Source organism: Ovis canadensis, chromosome 3 (genome assembly GCF_042477335.2).
Source record: "Ovis canadensis isolate MfBH-ARS-UI-01 breed Bighorn chromosome 3, ARS-UI_OviCan_v2, whole genome shotgun sequence".
NCBI classification, from domain to species: Eukaryota; Metazoa; Chordata; class Mammalia; order Artiodactyla; family Bovidae; genus Ovis; species Ovis canadensis.
In genome coordinates this window covers 154,623,561-154,649,672 of record NC_091247.1, presented here as the reverse complement: position 1 = coordinate 154,649,672, position 26,112 = coordinate 154,623,561, and the positions used below count along the sequence as shown (strand labels likewise).

The 26,112-nt window shown below is 39.4% G+C and overlaps 1 protein-coding gene and 1 long non-coding RNA gene across 2 annotated transcripts in view; one reads left to right on the top strand and one right to left on the bottom strand.

Moving 5' to 3' along the window:
- Positions 1–26,112, bottom strand: part of PTPRR (protein tyrosine phosphatase receptor type R) — a 278,629-nt gene that overhangs the window by 195,837 nt on the left and 56,680 nt on the right. The window lies entirely within an intron of this gene.
- The window catches only part of LOC138437393 (uncharacterized), a 58,779-nt gene continuing 57,756 nt past the window's right edge, over positions 25,090–26,112 (top strand). The window contains exon 1 of the long non-coding RNA XR_011255935.1: positions 25,090–25,189. This is a non-coding gene — a long non-coding RNA (uncharacterized lncRNA). The remainder of the gene's footprint in view (positions 25,190–26,112) is intronic.

Below are 26,112 nucleotides of genomic sequence, written 5' to 3'. Positions count from 1 at the left end.
CACTCTGATGGTAACCATAAGTTCATTCTCTAAGTCTGTGAGTCTGGAAAGCCTCTGAGTTTTCAGTGTTACCTGAAGTTGAAAAATATTATGGGGAAAGGACTTTACAGGCAGAGAGAATTTGAGAGAATGTGGTATGTCTGAAATTAAAGCAATTTCATGTACTAGGGTGTAGTGCATGCTAGGCAATAACGGAAAGTGGGCTGGAAAGTCATGTGGATTTTATCCTGCAGGTGATGAGAGTATATGGAAGGATGTTAGTGGTTATATGGTGCAGATTCACCTTTATATCTGAGCGGTTAAGAGGATGAGTTGAGGAGAAAACTGGGGTTGGAGCAGAAGTCAGGAGGATGCCACACCACTTCTGGGGAACATGTCGAGGATCTAGCATACACAGGGATGCAGAGGACATACGGACTTAAGAATTCGTAGGAAGAGAAGTAGCAGGAAGTGGTGATGGGGTCAGAGTGGTAACGAGGGAGAAGCAAGGACACAGGCTGCCAGTCAAGTTTCTAGGTTGGAAAAATGAGTGGGGAGTGACTTCTGTCATTCCCTGAGGCTGGAAATATGGGACAAGAGTAGGCATGGTAGATTCATGGTGTGGGGAAGAGGAGGTAACAAGTTCAGGTTTTGACAAGTTCTGTATGATACGCTGTGAGGTACTCAAGTGGGCTGGAGACAATTTCTGAGGTGACATCACTGTAAAAACTGCTTGAAGTCCTGGGAGTGGAGGGTGAGACAGGAAATACCTTGGGATCAGAAGCTGGAGCACAACAGCCTTTAAGGTAGGGAGTTCAGGATGATGTCTTAGGGGTTTAAGGAAGACAATCAATGCAGACAATACTCTTACTTCCATCTCATTTACCCTTGGAGACTTGGATCCTACAACCAAAAAGCCTCAGTAGGCAGGAGAAAGCACTACTTCCCTGCCCCTACACATTGCAGTGGTTTGGATATCTAAGCTGACAAGTGGCGAGCTCACTTTGCATGTAGCAATCCAATGGAAAACACCTGATGGAACAAATGTGACATCCAGAACGGTCCCTGAAAAGGCCCCAGACAGGACAGACTCAATACACGGAAGAAGCTTTCCTGGGACTGCTCAGTCCCTCCCATGCATTTCTTCTTCAAACAGTCACTGCAGCTACAAATGTTATCACACTGGGAAAAGGATGTACAATGACTTTGGCTTTGACTCCATCAGCAGGCTTTCTAGAGACTCAGGCAGTTATTGACTTCTGAATCTGCATTCAGAAATTGTGGGCACATTGTGGGGAACAGAAACCTTGTCTTCTGCCACAGATGTCAGCTTCATGGAGCGTGGGCTAAAGTGAACTGCAAAATATCGCCTGACACTGGGGCACCAGACATACCCGGGCTATTACTGTGGGACTCCAGTAGCTCCACAGCACCTTGGTGGCCTTTAGAATATGGTAACTATCATTGAAATGTATTCCTAAAAAAAAATTTTACATTTACCGATATTATCTTTCACAATTTTTTAAAATTTATGTTATTAAAAAAATGTTTTAATGTTTTCTAGGGCTGCAGGCTTTTGCCCCATTTTTATCGTGACAAGCTTATATATGTGTGTAGCAAAGCTCCACTGAATGACGATGTTCTGAGCCATCTCTCTCTGCATATCCTCAATCTCTCGGGCCACCTAACTGAAAGTTTTGATACATGAAGATCTTTGTTCAGTCTTTTCAACTGACAAAATCACATGGGTAATGTAAAGTGCAGAATTAGCTCATTTTCTCAAATTAGTTTGATGTTGGCACCTAGTAGAGAAACTATTTGAGTGATTCAAACCATTAGAACTCAAGTGATGGGAATGTAAGACTGATCAGGGCAGGGTTTTCCTTTCTTTTATTCATTGCTGCTCCTTCAATGGTTGGAATCATGCTTAGGATCCAGCAGGTCCTTGATGTACAGTTGTTAACTAATAGAATGAATTTACTCCCAGATAATCCTTAAAAGTAAACCATAGAAAAAGAACATTTTTAAAGGAGGAAAATTACATTTGTCATTCTGCATACAAGGTATCTATCCTGATTACTTGCTTCCTGGCTAGAAAATATTTCTTTAGCATCTCTTACTGGAAGTGATTGATGCTAAAAGTTAATTTACAGTCAAACATATGTCAATAGTTAGTTGAAGGGATGACTTGGAGAAAACAGCATTGGCTTGTAGTCAAAGACAAGGCTGTCCCTGAACTGTGCACCATCCTGGAGAAGCTGGCCACAGACCCTTGGCTGAAGTAGCCTATGAATCTTGCTAACTGCTCCTGGGTAAACAAGCCAGAAACTGGGAGCTCTGCCCACTGTGCATCTGGAGACAGAGAGGAGGAGCCTGAGTGAAGATATGTGGGGCCTCTTTCCCCTACTTTTCTCCACTCACTTAGGAAATCCTATTGCTTTCAGGCCTCTTTCATTCAGAAAAGTAAATTTTCCAAGAATTAGATCCAATTCACCTTCTAAAAGCTCATATGTAAGTTTGATCAAAGCTAGAGCAAAAGCTAGTGATACTGTTACCACACCAAACTTGAGTCTGCTTGTCTGTGTGCAGTAAAGCCAATCTACCGACACTGGGTTATGGTGGAGAAAAGTACAGCATTTGTTGCAGCACACCAAGCAAGGAGTCCAAGTAACTAGTGCTTAACAGGCCCAAATTCCTTGCGTGGTGCCCTGTAATAAACACTGCACTTTCCTTCACCACAACCTGATGTCGATAGATTGACTTGGAACTATTGTTTTCACTATCTTTAAAAAACATTTTGGTGTTCATTTAATTGTGTACTACTAGAGGACTTTCAATCTGTGAACTTCTGAAAGTCTTAAGTTTAAAAATTCTCTCTCTACTCTTGTATTGTGTGTTAGTCACTCAGTCGTGTCTGAGTCTTTGCAACCCCAGTGGACTATGGCCCATCAGGCTCCTCTGTCTATGGAATTCTCCAGGCAAGAATACTGGAGTGGGTTGCTATCCCCTTTTACCAGAGATCTTCCTGAGCCAGGGATTGAACCCAGGTCTCCTGCACTGCAGGCAGATTATGAGTGACGAGAGAAGCCCACTCTTGTACATGAATATGCATGTATTTTTGTTTCCTCTGACTTGGTACAAACTCATCTTGTATGTGGAATTTGTGGAACTGGTTAGCCAAATGACCAGAGTATTTAATTTATTTCCTTCAGCATTTTCCAAAGTAAAGCAACTTTGTTAGTGAAAAAAAAAAAAAAAGAAGAAGAAAGGAAAAAGGTAAGAAGAGATAAAAAGAGATGTAACTCTAAATGTAGGTCAGTCAGAAATCCAAGACACTGTATTTTGCCCAAGGATTTATACCTAGCTCCAGTTCTGGCTTTCTCAAGTGAAAATCCCCCCACTTGGTTATGTCTTTCAATCAGTAAGACAAAAGCTGCTGGGCTATGTGATCTCTGAGTGTTCTATTTTTTATCTTTTACATTGCTGAAGTCATTGGCTGCCTTCATGATTAGTTACTTTAGATGCCTTTAAGCACTGATCAGTTACTTCATATGTCTTAATTTGATGGAATATTATGATTTCTCCATTATAAGTTCAATTTATATATTTCTTTTGCTGACTATTACAAAGAAAGCTATTGACTTGGAAATGCCTCTTCTTCACTATGTTCCTAGAGTCTGGGCCTCATTTTCTCAAAATTCCTTTAAAAAAGAAAAAAAAAATTATAAGACGCCAACAAAACATCTTAAAAATATCGAGAATAAGTAGCCCATGGGAGGTGGTAGCTTCAGAGGTTCATCCACATGACTGCTAATCCTACATTACGATTGATGTGCTATTGTAAATGAGGTTCCATATTGACTACCTAACATAGATTTGGTCTCAAATCAATCTAATCTGTTTAAGTAGAGCTACTAACTCTTTAGCACAAGTTTTATCTCCTCTAAAGGTCAATAAAACATAAAACCTGTTGACGTCATTCTTTCTTAATGCATTTTGGCAAAGGATAAAGCTTGCGGATGCTGTCTGCATAAAAGTGATTTATGTCATACATTATTGATTGAGTTTATCTGGGAGTGAAAGAGAAGAACTCGACTATTTGAGATCCCAGATTATTTGGTGGCCAGGAAGGTGACCACCTAAAGACAGAATGTAGGAGTGACAGGCAACCATAAACCAAAACTGATATCCCAAGAATACAGTGGAAAAAGACTGTAAACTGGTAGCAAAGGCAAGTGAAGTGACAATGGGCAAACAGAAATACACAAAGGAATACAAAGGGAAAAATAGGCAGCCAGAAATAGGTCAAAACCAGGCACATTACCATAGGAATAAGGTGAAGATACACATACAAAGGTCTGGGCCAAATCTGGTTTGACTAGTAAGGATTGTTCTAGCTCTCTGCACTGAGACTGCTGATTACTCCCCCAATATCCAGACTCTCCATTTGCTGTAACTAATAGGATCCTCCAAATTTTAGCTGAACATGTAGCCACCTGTCTACAGAATACATTTCCCAGCCTCTCTTGCAGCTTTGCTATGTGACTCAACTCTAGCTAATGAGAAGTCAGTAGTACAGTGTGCACCTTTCTGCATACCTTTGAACAGAAGCTGTCTGGCCTCTGCTTTATTCCCTGCTTATGGATCAGAATGTGGATATTGTGATGTTGAAGATGCTGTGACACTGTGATATGAATGTATAGAATCGTCTCCTAAAGTAGGGTGGGATGGCAAGAAAGACACAACATGGGTCTCAGATAAGCTCATTTGTTGTTGTTGTTCAGTTGCTAAGTCGTGTCCAACTCTTTGGGACCCCATGGACTGCAGCATGCCAGGCTTCCCTGTCCTTCACTATCACCCAGAGTTAGCTCAGACTCATGTCCATTGAGTTGAAGATGCCATCCAACCATCTCATCCTCTGTCTTCCACTTCTCCTCTTGTCCTCAATCTTTCCCAGCATCAGGGTCTTTTCTAATGCACTGGCTCTTCACATCAGGGGGCCAAGTATTGGAGCTTCAGCTTCAGCATCAGTCCTTCCAATGAATATTCAGGGTTGATTTCCTTTAGGATAGACTGGTTTGATCTCCTTGCAGTCCAAGGGAATCTCAAGAGTCTTCTCTAGCAATTTTTCAGATGAGCTCATAGATCAGAACTTTTCTGCCCACTTGATATACCTATTAGGCTAGATTTCTACAGGAAAGAAAAGTAAAACCATTGAACTGCTATCCTAATTCACTCGAACTTTTTTTACTCCTCTTTATTCTGTGTGTGAACATATATGTCTAAAAGACATTTGATACATCATTGATCATTGAACATGGTTACCACAAGTCAGATGTCTTAAATCGCTAAAGATTAAGGAAAAAAATCTTAGGAATATGTAATTGCAATATATGTAATATGTAGCAAATTTTAGGAATATGTAACTGCAGCATATGTAATATGCTTCATCTGTGAAGCTATACAGGCTATTTTTAAACTGTTATCAGTTCAGTTCAGTTCAGTCGCTCAGCCATATCCGACTCTTTGAGACCCATGAATAGCAGCACGCCAGGCCTCCCTGTCCATCACCAACTCCCGGAGTTCACCCAAACTCATGTCCATCGAGTCAGTGATGCCATCCAGCCATCTCATCCTCTGTCATCCCCTTATCCTCCTGCCCCCAATCCCTCCCAGCATCAGGGTCTTTTCCAATGAGTCAGTTCTTCACATTAGGTGGCCGAAGTATTGGAGTTTCAGCTTCAGCACCAGTCCTTCCAATGAACACCCAGGACTGATCTTTAGGATAGACTGGTTCGATTTCCTTGCAGTCCAAGGGACTCTCAAGAGTCTTCTCCAACACCACAGTTCAAAAGCACCAATTCTTCGGTGCTCAGCTTTCTTCACAGTCCAACTCTCACATCCATATGTGACCACTGGAAAAACCATAGCCTTGACTAGACGGACCTTTGTTGGTGAAGTAATGTCTCTGCTTTTCAATATGCTTTCTAGGTTGGTCATAATTTTCCTTTCAAGGAGTAAGCGTCTTTTAATTTCATGGCTGCAATCACCATCTGCAGTGATTTTGGAGCCCCCCAAAATAAAGTCTGACACTGTTTCCACTGTTTCCCCATCTATTTGCCATGAAGTGATGGGACCAGATGCCATGATCTTAGTTTTCTGAATGTTGAGCTTTAAGCCAACTTTTTTACTTTCCTCTTTCACTTTCATCAAGAGGCTTTTTAGTTCCTCTTCACTTTCTGCCATAAGGGTGGTGTCATCTGCATATCTGAGGTTATTGATATTTCTCCTGGCAATCTTGATTCCAGCTTGTGTTTCTTCCAGCCCAGCGTTTCTCAACTAGTGTAATTGTATTGATATTGATTTGGGGTATCTAAGTCAGGGGGATAAAACATTCCATGAGATATCATTTTATGGTCTGCAAATTCCTTTCTTTTAATGATATTAGAGTACCATAGATAGTTAGCGAGTAAAATAAGTGATTATTGAATTATCAACCTTGTGATAGGTAGATAGGACCTGGTTATGATATGGTTCTGAGCTAACGCACTTGATGACTGATTGATTGTGCTCACATGTGAGCAAGGTATAGAGTTTGGCTTCCCTCCACTGGGACACTGGTTGGTACTCTTATTGGTACTTAAAATATCTTTCCTAGAAGCAGATATAAACCACTATCAGTTCAAAACCAACATATCTATGCCATCCTGCAATATTAATGCCCTCTTATTGGCTTGCCTGTTGTCCCATAAAAAGTGATCAAGTCTTTGGATTCTGAAATGTGAGTTAAGTAACTATAGTCACTGGATTTTGATATTCTGTTTGTTCCTGAATGCCTGAATGTTCCTGAATACTGTTGCCATAACAAATTACTGAAATTGAGTGCCTGAAATAATACAAATTTATAGTATAGCTTTGTAGGTCGGAGGTCTGACATGGGTTTCACAGGGCTAAAATGTGTCTACCAGACCACATTCTTTTCTGCAGGTGCTAGGGCTGGGGTGAATTCATTTCTTTTGCCTTTTCCCATTCTAGAGGACGTCATGTTCCTTGTCTTATGGTTTCCCCCTTTCATCTTCAAAGGTGCCAATGGCACACTGAGTCCTCCTCACACTGTAACACTCTCACATTGCTTCTCCTCCACTTTTAAGGACCCTTGTGATTTCATTGGCCAGAATAGTCTCCTCATCTTGGGGTCAGTTTATTAACAAACTTGATTCCATCTGCAACTTTATTTCCCCTTTGCCATGTAAAGTAACACATACATAGGTTCTAGGAATTAGGACATGGACATTTTTGAGGTATTATTCTGTCTGCCATAAGCATTTCTGAGTTAAATGGATTAATTTCTGAGTCTTTGATTGTAGCCAGCTGCTTCTTCCACTAGAGTCTTTCCAACACGGGATAGAGATTTACATGATTCTGAACAACTGGTGTGACAGCACACAGGACAGTGAAACATGGATCATCGTTGAAAACTGTGGGGAGAACCCACTGCAAATTCCTCCCCCTTTAACAATGTTTGAGGCCTTGTTGGGGAGGCAGGCGTTGTCCTTGTGTCTCCATTTGAATATCCTTCACCCCATATCTTCCCTGGTGGCTCAGATGGTAAAGAATCTGCCTGCAATGTAGAGAACGGGTTTGATCCCTGGTTGGGAAGATCCCCTGGAGAAAGGAATGGCTACCCCAGTATCCTTGCCTGAAGAATTTCATGGACAGAGGAGCCTGATGGATCTTCACTTTTCACTTCTGCTACATAGCAGGAGATTAAGGTTAATCAAATTCCAGCATAATTCTTTCACCAGAATTATCAGAACAGGGGTTAGATTTAACAGAGATACCACGAAGTCACTATGCATACAAATATACTATGATCAATATGGTCAGATTATCTTCTTATCTCGAATTTTTACAAAGCTTTGTTTTTTTGATTGGCTTTACCTCAGAGATAAGAGACCCTTACAATCAACTTATTTTGTGCTCTCAGTAACTAAGCCTTCTTTGGTTGGTTTTAGAGAAATCCCTGTACTGAGCCTTTTCTCTGCCACAGAAGAGCCATTCAGCGAAAATTCTCTCTCAGCTCAGTTGGACTCAGGCTGCAATGTACCAACAAAATATCATAATGCATAAACAGCTACAGCCACCCTTCACCTGAACCACCCGTCAATCAGCAGTAGAGTTAAGATGCAGTGCCTCAATATGCTAGACGACAAGAAGATCTAATCTTAAACTTATTAATATGATACGGGTAATTCAATTTCCTGTAGAGGTATCACATAATTTTCCATATTTCTTAGAAGAAAGAAAGTGAAGTCGCTCAGGCATGTCCGACTCTTTGCTACCCCGTGGACTGTAGCCCACCAGGCTCCTCTGTCCATGGGAATTTCCAGGCAAGAATACTGGAGTGGGTTGCCATTTCCTTCTTCAGGGGATCTTCCCAACCCAGGGATTGAACCCAGGTCTCCCACACTGCAGGCAGATGCTTTACCCTCTGAGCCACCAGGGAAGCCCTCCAAAATGGCAGAAGGTAGTGGAACACTATCCATGGACTGTAGCCCACCAGGCTCCTCTGTCCATGGGATTTTCCAGGCAAGAATACCGGAGTGGGTTGCCATTTCCTTCTCCATAAGCCTACAGCACCCAGTATTCCCAGGCGGTCTCCCATCCAAGTACTAACCAGGCCTGACCCTGCTTAGCTTCCGAGATCAGAGGAAATGGGAAGTGTTCAGGGTGGTCTGCTGCTGTTGCTAAGTCACTTCAGTCTTGTCCAACTCTGTGCGACCCCACAGATGGCAGCCCACTAGGCTCCTCCGTCCCTGGGATTCTCCAGGCAAAAATACTGCAGTGGGTTGCGATTTCCTTCTCCAGTGCATGCATGCATGCTAAGCCACTTCAGTCATGTCCAACTCTGTGCGACCCCCTGGACAGCAGCCCACCAAGCTCCTCTGACCACGGTATTCTCCAGGCAAGAATACTGCAGTGGGTTGCCATTTTGGCCATAGGCTTATCTCCATTTGTATCATGAACTGAATATCCCTCATCCCCTGGCTGATTCTCTCAACCATGACTTGGGTGATCTCCCCCAAATTATTAGTATCTCTACAAGGTGACTCTTGCAACGTGACTCTAAGTACCAGAGTCCATAGGAAAAGCTGAAAACTAGGACATAATTGCAAGATGTGATGCTTAAAATTGGGTAAAGTAAGAAAACCTTTGTCATGGAGTTGAAAGCCTATTGAAAATAAGGTAAGGATTGAAAGTGTACAATAATTCTGATTTTTACATAACACAATAATATCTTAAAATATTTAAATGTAAAACATTCACATTCCAAATGTTTCATGTAAGCTGAATAAAAGTAAAGATGACTTTCCTCTCAATTTAATAAAAATTTCTGATACCAGATTACTACTTATTTAATTGCTCACGGCATTAGTTTTCACCATAAATTCAAAATCCAATTAACATTTTATTAATGAGAGTATGTGTATGGGCACATAGTACTTATAAAACAATTTACTAATACTCTGCAGATAAGCCTTTCTGTTAACATTCCCCCGGTGCTCTATTAGTATTAGCATTGCAATTTTCTTTATCAATACTCAAGTCTCATAGCTTCAAATTTAATTTTACAAGTTTTCAAAAACAAAATACAATGTTAATATTTCCCCTGAAGGAACTTAGAACCAAATTTCCTCTTTAAAAGCACAATAAAGAAATTCCTACGGAAATGAAAATATGTTGTATTTGTAAACAACTGCTACCACTTTTTATGTAAGACTTCTGAATTTTGCTTTTTTATATGAATATATTTTACTTTTTCCCCATAATTCTCTGTAAGGAGCACAACAGATTATAATGAGCATAACCAGATCTGTAAAATCATTGAATTGGTCAAATACCATTCTTTGGGAAATCTTCGTCTAATGAAGACCTTAGTATCTATTTAATCTTGAGTTGTTCCCAGTATTGGATTAGATGACATGCTTACTGGATTTATTTTATGAATATTAATTTCCTGTGGCTATTGTAACAAGGAACCACAAACTTGGTAGTTTAAAACAACAGACATGTACTCTCACACAGTTTTGGAGTTCAGCATTCTGACATTAAGGTGTGGGTCTGACTGCACTCCCTCCAAAAGTTCTATGAAATGATCTATTCTTTGCCTCCTCCAGCTACTGGCAGCTGTATGCATTCCTTGACTGTAAGCCGGATCACTCTTGTCTTTGCCTCTGTGGTCACACTGCTTTCTCTTCTCTGTCTTCTCTTCTGTCTAGCTCAAATCTACCTGTCTTTCTCTTACAAGGACACTTATCATTGGATTTAGGCCTATCAGGGTAGTCCAGGATTATCTCAAGTTGAGATTCTTAACTTAATCACATCGGAAAAGACCACTTTTCTAAATAAGTTAGCATTCACAGATTTCAGAGATTTGGTGTAGACATCTTTTGGGGGGCTATTATTTAGCCTTCGATGGCAGATATTTAAAACTTTTTTGCTTGAAATATTCTGATTCTTCTGCCTTATAATTCTACTGTTCTTTCAGTTTGTTTGAAGAACTAGAACTAATTCAAGAAAAAGTTTTGTATATATACTCTACTCAAATATTTAAAGAAATTTGTTCGATTAAGTTTGGAAAACATATTTTACTCCAAGAGTTAAAAGAAATCACTCACAAAATTAATGAAAAAGATGAAATACTTGTACTAAAATATGACAATTTTCTGTCTTTGTATAATTGACTGTTATACTGAGGGCAGAGGCTGGCAAAAAAAAAATTAACATGTTTGAGTTATTTAAAAAAAATACTGTCTTGATTGTTGAATTAAGGAATATAAGGAATGAACTGGATCTTTGTGTGTTCTGCAGTCTCACTACTGTCAGTCTTAATGCTCTTCAGTTATGGTTATCTTACCCCAGAAATGTATATTGCAAGCTGAACAGTCTATTTTCTTGGGCTCCAAAATCACTGTCGATAGTGACTGCAGCCATGACACTTGCCCCTTGGAAGAAAAGCTATAACAAACCTAGACATCATATTAAAAAGCAGAGACATTACTTTACTGACAAAGGTCCATATAGTCAAAGCCATGGTTTTTCCAGCGGTCATGTATGGATGTGAGAGTTGGAATATAAAGAAAGCTGAATGCTGAAGAATGGATGCTTTTGAACTGTGGTGTTGGAGAAGACTCTTGAGAGTCTTTTGGACTGCAAGGCGATCCAACCAGTGCATCCTGAAGGAAATCGGTCCTGAATATTCATTGGAAGGACTGATGCTGAAGCTGAAATTCCAATACTTTGGCCACCTGATGCAAAGAACTGACTCATTGGAAAAGACCCTGATGCTGGGAAAGACTGAAGGCGGGAGGGAAAGGGGATGACAGAGGAAGAGATGGTTGGATGGCATCATTGACTCGATGGACATGAGTTTGAGCAAGCTCCGGGAGTTTGTGATGGACAGGGAAGCTTGGAGTGCTGTAGTCCAGGGGTCACAAGGAGTCAGACATTACTGAGCAACTGAACTGAATTGAAACAGTTTATAAAAGTTTTTATTGATTTAAAACATTTAAAACTATTTAACTTTCTCATGAAACATGGCGTGGCTAATATTCATTGAATGTTAATTGAGTGCTAGAACTCTCTGGAGGTGAACATGAATGTCTAGAAAGGCAATGTGGATATTATGTGTTCACAAAAGCTCTCAAACATTATCTCCATAATTAAATGCTCTTCAAGGAACTCCCCAATTGCTCTGTAAAATATATGGAGCAAATCTCAAGGGCTGCTAGATGCTGGTGATAAGTGGATTCAGTTCTAGCAGATCTGTGTGATTCTGCACCAACTCATTGTCTGCTCACTAAAAGTCAGTCGGGTGTGTTTCCAAACCTGTATGTGCCAAATGCATTTACTATTGTTACTGCTGTAATTTAGGAACTCTTATGTAGGATGGTTAAAATGAGTACTGAAATCCAGATAGCTGTTATTTCTATGAAAACTACGCTGAAATTTTTGAAAGATTCAAGACACATATATTGCTAAAAAGAATCCCTGTCAAATTAGGTTTAGGTTAGACAATTGTACTAGGCTAGGAAAAATTATATAATTCTAGAAGGATTCTGTACTCACATTATATCTTTCAGGTTCTCACTCCTTTTTATTTGAAGCACAATTGATTTATAATGTTTCAGGTATACAGCAAAGTGATTCGGTCACAGATAGTTACTAGGTAGATAGAGAGACATGACCTTTTTTAGATTGTTTTCCATTATAGGCTTTTACAAGATATTGAATAGAATCCCCTGTACTATACAGTAGGTCCTTGTTTATCTATTTTATATATAATAGTAGATACAGTAGTGTGTATCCTTAACCTCAAATTTTCAATTTATCCCTTCGCTTTCTTTCCCCTTTAGTAACCACAACTTTGTTGTCTGTATTTGTGAGCCTATTTCTGTTTTGTAAAAAAGTTCATTTATATAATTTTTTAAGAGTACATATATAAATGATATCATACGATATTTGTCTTTCTCTGGCTTACTCTATTTAGTATGATGATCTCTAGGTCTATCCATGTTGCTGCAAATGGCATTATTTCTTTTTCTCAGCGGCTGAGTAATATCCCACTGAATACATGAACCACATCTTCTTTACCCAGTCATCTGTTGATGGACATTTAGGTTGCTCCATGTCTCGGCTATTGTAAATAGTGCTGCTATGAGCATAGAAATACATGTATCCTTCTGAATTAAAGTTTTCTTTTTTTCTGGATATATGCCCAGGAGTGGGGTTGCTGGATCATATGGTAATTTAAAAAATTTTTTTAAGGAATCTCAATACTCTTTTGCATAGTAGTTGCACCAATTTACATTGCCACCACCAGTATGAGAGTTTCCTTTTCTCCACACCCACGCCAGCATTGATTATTTGTAGACTTTGTGATGATGGCCGTTCTGACCAATGTGAAGGGTACCTCACTGTGTTTTGATGTGCATCTCTCTAATTAGTGTTGTTGAGCATCTTTTCATGTGCCTATTGGCTATCCATGTGTCTTTTTTTGAGAAATGACTATTTAGGTCTTTTGCCCATTTTGGGGGTTATTTGTTTTTCTGATATTAAGCTGTATAAGCTATTTGTATTTTGGAAATTAAGCCCTTGTTGGTCACATAATTTACAAATATTTTCTCTCATTCTGTAGGTTGTCTTCTCATTTTGTTTATGGTTTCCTTTGCTGTGCAAAAGCTTTTAATTTTAATTCAGCTCCATTTGTTTATTTTTGCTTTTAGTTATAGTACTCTAGGAGATGGAGCCAAAAAAGTATTGTTGTGATTTATGTCAAAGAGTATTCTGCCTATATTTTTCTCTAGGAAGTTTTATTATAGTATCCAGTCTTACATTTAGGTAGGTGTTTAATCCATTTTGAGTTTCTTTTTGCAAATGGGGTTTTCACTCTATTTTTAAAAACACTAAAATTGGAAATTAGATATAAAATTTGAGCATGGTTTTTATAAGATAACATCGTACTCTAATCAGTGCATTCATAATAAAAAATGGTCTAAGGTTATACAGTTGAAACTAAATAAAATAAAATAAAACTAAAAGGTACATCATTTGTATCATTACCTACTGCAATTGAATCAGTTAACAAACTATCAGTTTTGATTACATTATATAAGAAGGTTCATACTAGATTTGGACTTGAATTACATGATAATTTTAGTTGATTTAAAATTTTTTCATTCAAATCCTGTGGAAAGAGTAACTAGTAGACAAATATTTACACAAAATAAAAAATAAATACAGTTTATATGTACAATATAAACCTATGTTTCCTACTAGGTATGGTAGGAAAATACCAGATAAATATAAATCATGTTGTACACTTTTAGGGAAGTAGAATTTAGTTGCAGGTAAGACCACAACAATAACATAAAAAAGAACAACAGTCAATACACAAAGGGCGAAAGTCTGAGTTACATTTTTTCAAGCATAATAAAAAGAAGGAAAAAATAGAAGACATTGTGGGCTACTGGAATCAGACAAAGTTTCAAAAAGGAGATCGGATCTGAATTGGACTGTGAAGAAGGAAGACTGGGGAAGTTAGGGAAGACAGCTGGAGGGAATTGGAAAAGCAAAGGTCAAGAGGTAAAAGTGAGGATATTAGAGACTTCCCTGGTGGTCCAGTGGCTAAGACTGCACACTTCCAATGCAGGGAGTACAGGTTCAATCCCTGGGCAGGGAACTAAGATCCCACGTGCTGCCTGGCACGGCCCCCCATAAAAGTGAGGATAGTATATGAAAGAGCAGTAAGGGGCCAGCTTGAATGAGTGCATTTGGTTCAAGCTGTCATTAAAGTCTTGAAAATCATGAAAGCAGATCATGAAAGCTCATGAAGCTCATTTCCTTCCTCTAGGAAGATTTCACTGGGAGGTGAGAGTTGAAAGAATAAAAAAGTGCAGAGAGAAAGCAACTTGTAGGTGTGCACAGGAAATTTCCCCCAAAACACAAAGCTCAATAAAAATGAGTGGAAACATTGGAAGCACTTATCTTGGTTAGAAAAACAAGTCAAAGGGGGGAAAAAAAGGAAAGAAACAAAACTGAGTTATAAGGATTGCACTGGACAGAATCTGAATATATATTTATAATACATCATCTAAGAGAGGAGACTGAAAAGTCAGAATCACAGCAGGACAATTTAGAAAGGATTCGTCTATAGGCTTAGAGCAATGACATTTGGCATGCTTTTCTGGATCCCTTGAGGATGACCTGTGTTCTTCTTTAATTATCTTTAACACACACACCCACGCACATAATGCTAATATTTTTCCATTAACCTTAAAAGGTCACTTTTTCCTTTAAGGACTACCCCAACCACACCACGAATCTTAGGTCTTCACTGGCTAAAATGCCCAAGAAAAGTTTGAAATCCAGTGCTGTGCTTTGTGCCTAGTAGTTCTATAAATGACCACATGAATAGAGCCTCAGGAGCTAAGAGAAAAATGGAAAGTAGAGAAAGAAAAGAAAGCAATTCACTTAATCTTGGCATCTTACCCTATGGAGTCAACATCACTGATGAACTGTCTGGTGGCCTATCTTTTCTATGATTTTCTAGAATAAGCTTATGAATCTGCCTCCCTGTTCCTGCCTCACCAAGAGATGAAACACCAGTTAACAGGATTTGTCAATAATGGGCTTTAGATCTAATCCTCCCACAGCCATAATGCTTGGAAGCAGAGAATTTCTGAATTTCAAACTCTGTGGCTTCAAGTACCGGATGGACATCTCAAGAGCCTAGAAAGACTCAGCAGAACTGGGAAATTTGGCTGGATTTTCATTTTAAGAAGTATTTGTTCTATTTTTTTTCCCCAAGACAGTTTAGAAATAGTCGGAACATGTAATTTGTGTTACTTGATTTGCATAAACATAATGATTTTCAGTGAAGATAATTTGCAGTCAGTTGATTTTTGGAGTACTCCATCCTTTCACTGAGATTCTGAAGAGAAAATTATTTCAAATGAGTGTGATCATAAACTATTATTACCTAGAACTAAAAATGTATATGTGTCATGGGGTCATTACAATGAGTTACAAGAAATGCCCACTCATATTACATATAATGGGAAAAAATGTCTTTAAAATTAACAGAGTTCAGATGTTGACTAGAGCAACCATCAAACAACTCTTAAAAATAAAATATAATGATTTAGTGTGTAGACAGCTGTACTGGCGCTGAGTAATCTCCATTTGCAATAATTACCCGGTTCTGTGATCAAATTTCCTTCTCTCAGTACTATTCCCTCTGGATATTGATATGCTCATCTGTGTTCATGCAGATTAATGGATATTAAATTGTAATGATCAGATTAGAGATTTGTCTGATAATTTAAGAACGGAAATGTACTTTGAATGCTATTTAGTTACTCTTAAGAGTTTGAATAATGTAAAATAATAATTTACAATTCAGATTATTTACAGTTACACTAAACACTGGGGCAGAATATGTGATAAATGCTTAGAATTATGATTTGAATCTGAGAAAATAATTTTCAAATAAATTTCTGTGTAGTGTCCATTCAACCAAATATAATTAACATTAAATAACCCTAATTGGAGAAGGCAGTGGCATCCCACTCCAGTACTCTTGCCTAGAAAATCCCATGGATGGAGGAGCCTGGTAGGCTGTAGTCCATGGGGTTGCTAAAAGTTGGACACGACTGAGTGACTTCAGTTTCACTTTTCTCTTTCATGCATTGGAGAAGGAAATGGCAACCCACTCCAGTGTTCTTGCCTGGAGAATCCCAGGGACGGGAGAGCCTGGTGGGCTGCCGTCTCTGGGGTCGCACAGAGTCAGACACGACTGAAGCGACTTAGCAGCAGCAGCAGCAGCAGCAACACTCATGGGGAATTCTTAATTAGGTATTTCACAAATATTTACCGAATAAAGGCAACTTCTGACTATTTCATCTTGGTATAAGTTAAATAAAATTTTGTGACCTAGTCCACAACCGTAATCACCATCCATAATTTTGTGCTTATATGAAAATATGCCTTTAATTCTAAACAACTGACTCATCAATGAATTTTGGGGACATAACATACTTAGCCTGAAGAAAAGAATACACAGATATTATTTAATAGCTACTTCAATGGCACCCCACTCCAGCACTCTTGCCTGGAAAATTCCATGGACGGAGGAGCCTGGTGGGCTGCCATCCATGAGGTCGCTAAGAGTCGGACACGACTGAGCGACTTCAGTTTCACTTTTCACTTTCATGCATTGGAGAAGGAAATGGCAACCCACTCCACTGTTCTTGCCTGGAGAATCCCAGGGATGGGGGAGCCTGGCGGGCTGCCGTCTATGGGGTCACAAAGAGTCGGACATGACTGAAGCGATTTAGCAGCAGCTACTTAATTATTTAGATGCATGTTATTGGAATACCTGCATTAGTTATGACTTTAAAAATTTCCAAAGGTAGAAATTCAAACAGTAGTTGATAGGTATAAGAAGGAAATTTTTGATCAAATTAAGAAAATTTCCCATCAGGCAGAGCTGACCAGTTAGACCCACTGCTTTGGATAGGAGTGGCTCTCCCACTGAAGTAGATTCTTAAGAACAGGTCGGATAACCTCTTAGCAATGACAATATAGAGAGAAACTCTATCTGGAAAAAGCATTTAGATTTAGTTGCTAAGGCTTTGCCATTTTCAGTTGCCAGAATAAGCCTTTGGGATTGTCTGTGGATTTTATTCAACTCAACTACCAGTTATTTTCATTAACATAGCGTTGACACTTATTTGTGTGGTAACACATCACCACATTTGAGAAGAGGGACATCTGGTGGATGAAATAAGCAAAAGAAGAGGGGTTTTAACTTTATATTCATATTTTAACTATTTTTGACATTTCCACTGACTTTTTCCGGGAAAAAAATTATCAATCTATCTATATAAATATATAGTTGACAAGTTCAGTTCAGTGCAGTTGCTCAGTCATGTCTTCGTGGACTGTAGCACGCCAGGCCTCCCTGTCCATCACCAACCCCTGGAGTTTATTCAAACTCATGTCCATTGAGTCGATGATGCCATTCAACCATCACACTCTCTGTCATCCCCCTCTCCTCCTGCCTTGAATCTTTCCCAGCATCAGGGTCTTTTCAAATGTCAGTTCTTTGCATCAGGTGGCCAAAGTATTGGAGTTTCAGCTTCAACATCAGTCCTTCCAATGAATATTCAGGACTGATTTCCCTTGTAGCAATAACTATTTATAATCAGGTGATTTGGGTAAGATAATTGTTTCATCTAGTCCTTTAATATTTATCAAATTAATGCCTTTTTAGTAATTTTTCTTTCATCAATTCAGATTAGGCTCTTTGAAGATGAGTTTGCTTGTAAAACATTAGCATGTAATCTTCTTGGCTACCAATTAAGATTTGTTTTTTTTTTTTAAGCTCAGTCATTCAGCAGAAGAAATGGCATACTCACAAACAGAAAATACCCAATTGTCTAAACTATAAATACAACTGTTTTATTTGTCTTTACCGAGATATTCATGTGATTTTTTTGGCTCTCATAAATTTGAAATTAATTTGAATATTCAAATAGAGTAATACATTTCTCTATGGGAATAAGGTAATTTTGTATCCACTAAAGAAAGAACAAGATAGCAGCAATTTAGAGGCAGCTTGCCTGAATTAATAAAATGAATCCAATTCTATTGACTAAAATGACTACCCAATTCCTTAGCGATGTTTTTCATCATTAATATCTACACATATATAAGGAAGTGCTAAGAGCATCACTCTTGAGAGAGGTGTGCTATGTGCTAAGTTGTCTGGATCTTTGTGACCCCATGGACTATAGCCTACCAGACTCCTCTGTCCATGGGATTCTCCAGGCAACAATACTGGAGTGGGTTGCCATGCCTTCCTCCAGGGGATCTTCCTGACCTAGGGATCGAACCCCTGTCTCTTATGTCTCCTGCATTGGCAGGCAGGTTCTTTACTGCTAGCACACCTGGGAAGCCCCTGACATTCTATTCTCTGTATCCACAAGAGAGAATACTGAAGGCACTTAAATATATGGTGAGTGAATCTCTTCACATCCATCTTAGCTGGGAGTGATTTCACCCTTCCCTGAGCACTCAGAGCTCTATGACTACATTTTTTTGGGGAATAAGAATTGATGTACCTCTCCTTCCCATCCATTCATTCACTCACTCATTCATTCATTCACTTTCAATGCCAGGCTCTGTGCAAAACACAAATGTATTTTGCAAGGTATCTTCCTTCTATAGATCTTCAGGTATAAGAAGGAAGATACTGTCCCTCTGTTGCTTTGGACAAAATACAACCTCAAATGTATTTTGTAGAATACATGCTGCTGCTGCTAAGTCGCTTCAGTCGTGTTCGACTCTGTGCAACCCCATAGACAGTAGCCCACTAGGCTCCCCCGTCCCTGGGATTCTCCAGGCAAGAACACTGGAGTGGGTTGCCATTTCCTTCTCCAATGCATGAAAGTGAAAAGTGAAAGTGAAGTCGCTCAGTCGTGTCCGACTCCTAGTGACCCCATGGACTGTAGCCCACCAGGCTCCTCCTGGATTTTCCAGGCAAGAGTACTGGAGTGGGGTGCCATTGCCTTCTCCGGTAAAATACATGGATAAGTTAGTAAATTACCAACTTTTCTGAGTATTTCTTCCTAACATATTTTAACCTCATTCCCTCCCCTTTTACTTCAGTCTCATATACTGATTTCATAAAAGTTATAAAAATCATTTAACACTTGTTGGGCATTCATTATGGTCAGTCACTGTCCTAAATGCATATGTCATTTGATTTAATACTCAAAATAACATTATAAAGCAGAATTTCTAAAAACATTAAATACTTATTTTTTAAAATGAGGAAATGGAGGTTAGGTAATTTGTCCAAGGTAAGCGAGCTGGTAGGTAACCAAGCCAGTGCTTGAACTCTGGTAGTTTCCAGTCCCAGAGATGGCTCTTTTAAAGACTGCATCTATCGTAACTCTATCAATGGCCCTTTGGAAAAACACGCAAACACAAAACTACAAATTAATTAAGTAATTTTAAATACCAGTGAGAATGAAAATGGATAGTATAGTTATTTTACAAAAATATTTAAGTATGCTAAGACACAATCCAGGAGATGGAAACAAGAAGAGCATTCAAAGTCCTATAAGAAAAGCCAGAAAAATGTGGCAGGTAGAGGTTAAGAATGCAGCCTTGGGAAGGAGTCTGGGCTCACACCCCACATCCATTACTGACTAGATGTGGAACTTTATAGGCAACTACTTAACTGCTAATCTGCCCTTGTTTCTCTAATCTGAAAAGAGGAAGGATAAGAGAACCCACTCTGGAAGTATTTGTGAGGATTAAAGAAGTTAATATGTATCAAATACTCAGACAACGACCAGCACAAAATGGCACTGATACTGTTATTGCTATATTTCATCACGTTGAAAACACCCTCCATCATACAATGACATATTTTTTGTGTAACCTGATAGAAAAAGTGTTTATTATAAAATGCAAGATGCCATCACGTTGGAAACACATCATAATGTTAGAGATGTTGAAATGTTTTTTAAAAAGGTATGTCTTAAAATTGATGAAACACCATTTTATTACTATAGACAGAATAGAGAAGAAAAAAGAAGCCATTTGAGAGAATTAAATGTTTGAGTACATTAACAGTTTCTTTTTTTTTTTCAATACTAATTTTTACTTTCTCTTCATTATTTTTTCAAATATTTTGTGCCTGATCATCAGCTTTTAGTCTCACTGATGTGGGAATACTACTTTTGCTTAGATTTAAAAGTTAGTTGCTGGTCCAGTGGTTAAGACTTCGCGCTCACACTGCAGGGGGCACAGGTTCAATCCCTGGTCTGGGAAGTAAGACCCTCCATGCTTTGTGGTGCGCCCCACTACCTCCCCACCTCCTGCCAAAATTACTTGCTGTACTCAGTCCTCTGAAGAAAGATAGAAGGCTCTAGAAGGACCATAGACAATGTCCGAGTGTGCGAATATGAAGGGGTAAAGAGTTGAAGAGTGTGCGGATACTTAGGTTTTTCAAATCGGTATCCAAAACTACCTGGAAAATATGAGAATCAGAAAAATGTAAGGGGTTGAAAAATTCAATCAGGTATCAAAATGAGTTGTCAAACTTAAGAAAAACCCATTAATCAAATTATTCATTCAACAGATATTAAGTTAACCAATGTGAACTCAAGATGTTTTATGTGCTATGTGCAGGATATAAAAAGAACAAACAAACAAATAAGGCATTATCAATTACAGGAAGAAAAATACCTAAGAGAAATTTTAAATTAAAAGTATGTTTAAAAATAACATAGTTAACTGTGACCATAGCATAGCTTTCCTGTTGCTAGCATAATGCTTTCCTGATTAATAGTACATTATTTCCTTTTATACTGTGATTCCTATCAGAAATACTTAGCACTCATCCAGCAGAAACTGGGGACCTACTCAGGAGAGGCTCACTCCATATTGAAGTTAAGCTAAGGTCCTTCATGGAACTCAAGTCAGCCCCAGAGGAGGCGTCAGTTAGGTTGTGAGAATTGAGAAGAGGCAGAGTCAGCGTGGCGGAGTGGAATAGATATTAGACTAGGAGTCCAAGTATTATAAGTAAATTCAAGGGGCAGCTTTATAACAAGCTAATTGTGTGTCACTGCAAATTACCTTATCATTCTGGGCTTCTGTCCCCTTGTTCATACAAAGCAGACTGAATTTAGGACTTTAAATTCCCTTCCATCTTGCACTCTTCAATTTTCTGATATTGTTTTACAGGATAAGAGAGGCAGGGAAGTGGCTGCTGTCAGATGCTAAGCTTGGAGTACATGCTTTATGATTTATCTGATTTATTGGTAGGATCTTAGGGCTCTTAAAAGAAGGTCTGTCCTCATGGGATGTTACCTTGGCAAACACATCCTCTATGGACCTGATAACAATTTCTGACCACTGTTCTGGAGCCCGCTGCCTCCACGCCTTATCTCATTTATTCCTTGCTACAGCCCTCTGCAGTGTGTGTTATGACTTTCATTTTATAAAGGATATGCAGAAACACAAAAAGATTATTAATAATGATAGTAACAATTATTTGTGCTTACTATCTGCAATGACTGCACTAAAGATTATTCGTATATTAACTCACCCAATCCTCACACCCACCTTATGAGGAAGAAAACTGAAGTCGCCCAGTCTTGTCTGACTCTTTGTGACCCCATGGACTGTAGCCTGCTAGGCTCCTCCATCCATGGGGTTTTCCAGGCAAGGATGCTGGAGTGGGTTGCCATTTCCTTCTCCAGGAGATCTTCCCAACTCAGGGATCGAACCCAGGTCTCCTGCATTGCAGGCAGACTCTTTACTGTCTGAGCCACCAGAGAAGCCTCTGAAGAAGAAGGGTCTTCTCTAATTTCCAGATTCACAGCTGAAACATCCAGTGATTAAATAACCTACTCATTTGAGACAGGCTGGGTCCTGGGACCTGGCACCCTTCACTGAATTGCTGGAGCCTGCACAAACATCTCTTGGAGCAACAAAGTACAAAGAAATTATAAGGGACTAAAAACAACTGCTTGCATGTACAGTGGGGGCAAAGTATGAACAATAAGATACAAAAGGGCCAAAATCCACCTGCTTCTTCTCAGGTGCCAGGAGCAAAAGTCTGGTACCGTGCGTGATTGTTGCACACAGTACCAGGAAGATGGTGGGCAGACCACTTAGGCCAACCCTCTGTCTGACTGCCTATCACCCTTACCCTCACCCCCTTTAAGGGTCTTGTTTGCCCCCTGTCAAGGAGTGAGTGAGGGCAACCTGTTACTTGATTCTCCTCCCTCGTGCTATAGCACAAGTCCAGTAAAGCCTTGCCTGAATTTCTCATCTGGCCTGTTAACAATTACTGCTGCATAAAGAGTCCAAGAACCTGGGTTGGTAACAATGTCACATGGTTGGTAGTAAAGAAACAGGATTCATACTTCAGCAATCCAACTGAAGAATCTAGTACTTACCCACTGCACATTCTTCTTACAAATAGGCACACAACTAATAAGAAAAGTAGGGAAGCCTGTGGCTCAGATGGTAGAGAATCTGCCTGCAGTACGGGAGACCTGGGTTTGATCCCTGGGTTTGATCCCTGGGTTGGAAAGATCCCTGGAGAAGGAAATGACAACCTACTCCAGTATTCTTGCCTGGAGAGTCTCATGGACAGAGGAGTCTAGCAGGCTACAGTCTATAGGGTCGCAAAGAGTTGGACACAACTGAGTGACTAACACACATGATAAGAAAAATAGGAATTCAGAATTGACTCCAAAACATAGACTTTTAACATCTATTAAGCAATATTGCCTTGTCTCCTTGCCAGACCACATTCTTCTAGTTTGTCTGTGTCTCTGGCCTTCCCATATAAATTCCCCGGTAGCTCAGACAGTAAAGAATTAACCTGCAATTCAGGAGACCTAGGTTCATTCCCTGGATCAGGAAGATCTTCCAGAGAAGGGGATGGCTACCCACTCCAGTAGTTTTGCCTGGAGAGCCCCATGGACAGAGGAGCCTGGAGGGTTACAGTCCATAGGGTCACAAAGAGCTGGATATCACTGGGCAACTAAGCAGACACTCTGGGCTTCTCACCTACCTTTACTCAGTTTTGGTGTCTGACCTGACTTATGACATAGCACCAAACCCAATTATGCTTTTGCTTCTTGTATAGGACTCTGTCGCCCATTGTGCTCACCCCAGAACAAGATGGCATTCTATCCTATCCCTGGCTTCTGTTTCTAACATAGCATGACAGTTCTTGGCTATCAGGCTTGCTATAGGACCAAAGTCAAGTCAGCCAGCAATGCCCTTACCAAATATGAAACATATTGATCACATAGGCTTATGAACAAAGTTTACTACAGACCAACAAGGGGGAATGATAACAAGCATAACATTGCAAGTTTACAAGTGTTTCTATCCTTCACTTTGTATATCAGAAAGTAAAATATAGTGCTCACTCTCTCTCTCTCCATCTCTGTATTTTCAGAGTGATTCAACAATAAACCCCTAAAATTCCAATAGCTAAAATGTCATTACTATCACTATTGGAGTTAAGAGTTCTATCAAATCTTAAAACTCGGAAACATCTGAATCATTTCTGTTCTTTTACATTCTATTAATAAAATTGCATACTGGTGATTAGTGATAATTATTTTGTAGCCATATATTGGGAAGGAATTACTTATCCTCCCCTTCCCTTGCCTTGATTACATACAATTCCCCAGCTTGACTGGTAAGGATTTCTTAGGAATCTCATTCGACCTCTGTGTGATACTGAGTGATATTACAAGCTTGCAAAGAGAAGTGGAATTACTAACAAGGAAAATGCAGAGCAAAACCAGCTGCTCCTACCAATGTAATCTAGCAATCTACATTTTACAAAATCAGAGTAGCACAAGGGCATACACTGCATTTCAATTTCATGGGTCTACTCTGTGCCAAGTGCCCTTTACATCTTTTTGACTGAAGTAGTAGGTGCATCTTCACGAGACCCTCAGAGTCTTCCATGTCCACAGAAGCAAGCATATGCTCACTGCTACATATGCCGACAAAGCACTCTCAGCTCATTTATTCAAGCTCCTTAGCTCACATTTCTTTGGTAAGGACTACCAACCGATGATTCGTTTTCTGTTTCCTTTTATGAATCATACAAAATCTGACATTGTATCTGGGCACTTGAGTGTAGCGCTCGCCTCTGGATCCAGAGTGCCTGGTCTGAATTTCAGCCCTGCCACTTGATGACTATATGACTGGGCAAGTTACTTAACTCTTGGTGCGTCCATCCTCTTATTTATAAAATGCAGATGGCGAGATAGCACCTCCAACTATAAGAGTCTGTTGTGAAAATTAAACAAAGTAATATTTGTAAAATACTGAAAAAAGCAGTGCATAGATATACAGTACATAAATATTAGCTGTTATTTTTAAACCACGACGTATACTAATACAGATGGGGTGCAAACTCAGACTAGTTCTGGGGCCAGAAACTTAAAATAAAGGACTTAGGATGGGGGCCCAGGGAAAAACTGAAGGGTATATACTCTACCTAAAGTCTTCCAAATTCTAACTGTGTTTTAAAGCACTGTAAAATCCAAACAAAGCACATCTGCTGTTAAACTTGGCCTTGTATAGAGAAATGTGGGCTAAGAAATTCTTCCACGAGGGCTACAAAAAGTATTCTAGCCCTCTGCAGAATTAAAGGATTTCAGTTTAAACTTAAAAAAAAAAAATTGTTGTGATGATTGTTTTTACATTCAGGAAGATGAAACTATAAAACCATCAAATGTAGGACTGCAGCTTAGACACTAACCCAAGAGCAATAATCATTATGTAATATCAGTAGAAGGTTTGCTAGTGTAACTCGAGCTGGCAGTGCCAACCTTAACTAGGGCAGCTGGGGAAGCTGTTGAGCAAAAGCACTTTTGAAATGAAGTAACTTCTATAACATCCACAGTCGACAGTGACTGGTAACCTTGGGGCCATGAGAAACACTGTAGGAATGCAAACTGATCTGGGGAGTGACTAACAGCCCACAGCTCTGTCTGCTCTGTAGACAGAAACCACCAAGAAGGCTGCAAGGCTGGAGAGGAGGAACATGGGTTTAGCAACCAGAAGTCGTGCATCCCAGCTCCAGTTAACGGTCAGTCTTGAGTAAGCCTCATTGCCTCTCAGAGCTTCTGTTATCTATAAAAAGATGATCAGTTTTGTCCTGACTACTTCATTGAGATACTTTAAATATCAAGTAAAATCAGGGTGTGAAAATGGTTTGGCGACTGTTAAGTACTGTATGAATATAGTATTTTTTTTTTTTTTAAGGATTTCAGGCCAAATTCCATTTAAACAACAAGAAAGCACTGCCTCTGGAAACCTTCATATAACAATGTGTTCTAAGACACCACCGTGTCCTATTTGCACTGGAAGTACTTGATACAACTGAAGCTATGACAGGCAGTTGGAGATAATCCTCTGAAGTTGCTTGTTATAGAATGAAATCTGTGTACTTTAGCAAAAAAAGAGGAAAAATTTCATCCATAACCCACAGTATTTTTCACTCCCAATATTTTTTTCTCTTCAGGCAACTATTTTAAAACAATTTAGGAAAGGACATACTTTTAAAAAATTATTTTCAAGACTCAGTTCTTTGAATTCATTCATATTCATGCGCTCATTGAAACTCAAGTATCATGAGTCACTTAAAGGCCCAGGCTCTGGGAATATATTGATTAAAAGATGTAACCTTTGCATGTAATTAGTGTCATTTATGGTGAGGAGACAGCCGTTGCTGGCTTTGCCAACAGTGGCAGGCCAATTGCAAACGCTACAGTGAAGGTGCGTGAAAGAAAGAGCAGGAGCACAGAGAAAGGCCATCTGGGGTATGAGGAGTGAGAAGGCATTTTCCAGGCTGGTAGATGCAGCCATGTATACAAAAGGGCAGGTAAGAAGGAGCGTGGTGGCTTCTCCCCATGAGTAGTTCAGTTCAAGCAGAGCACAGGAATGTGAGACTTAGAGGAGATGGAACTGGATACATTTTCAGAGCCGAAATGGTGGAAGACTGAATGTGGT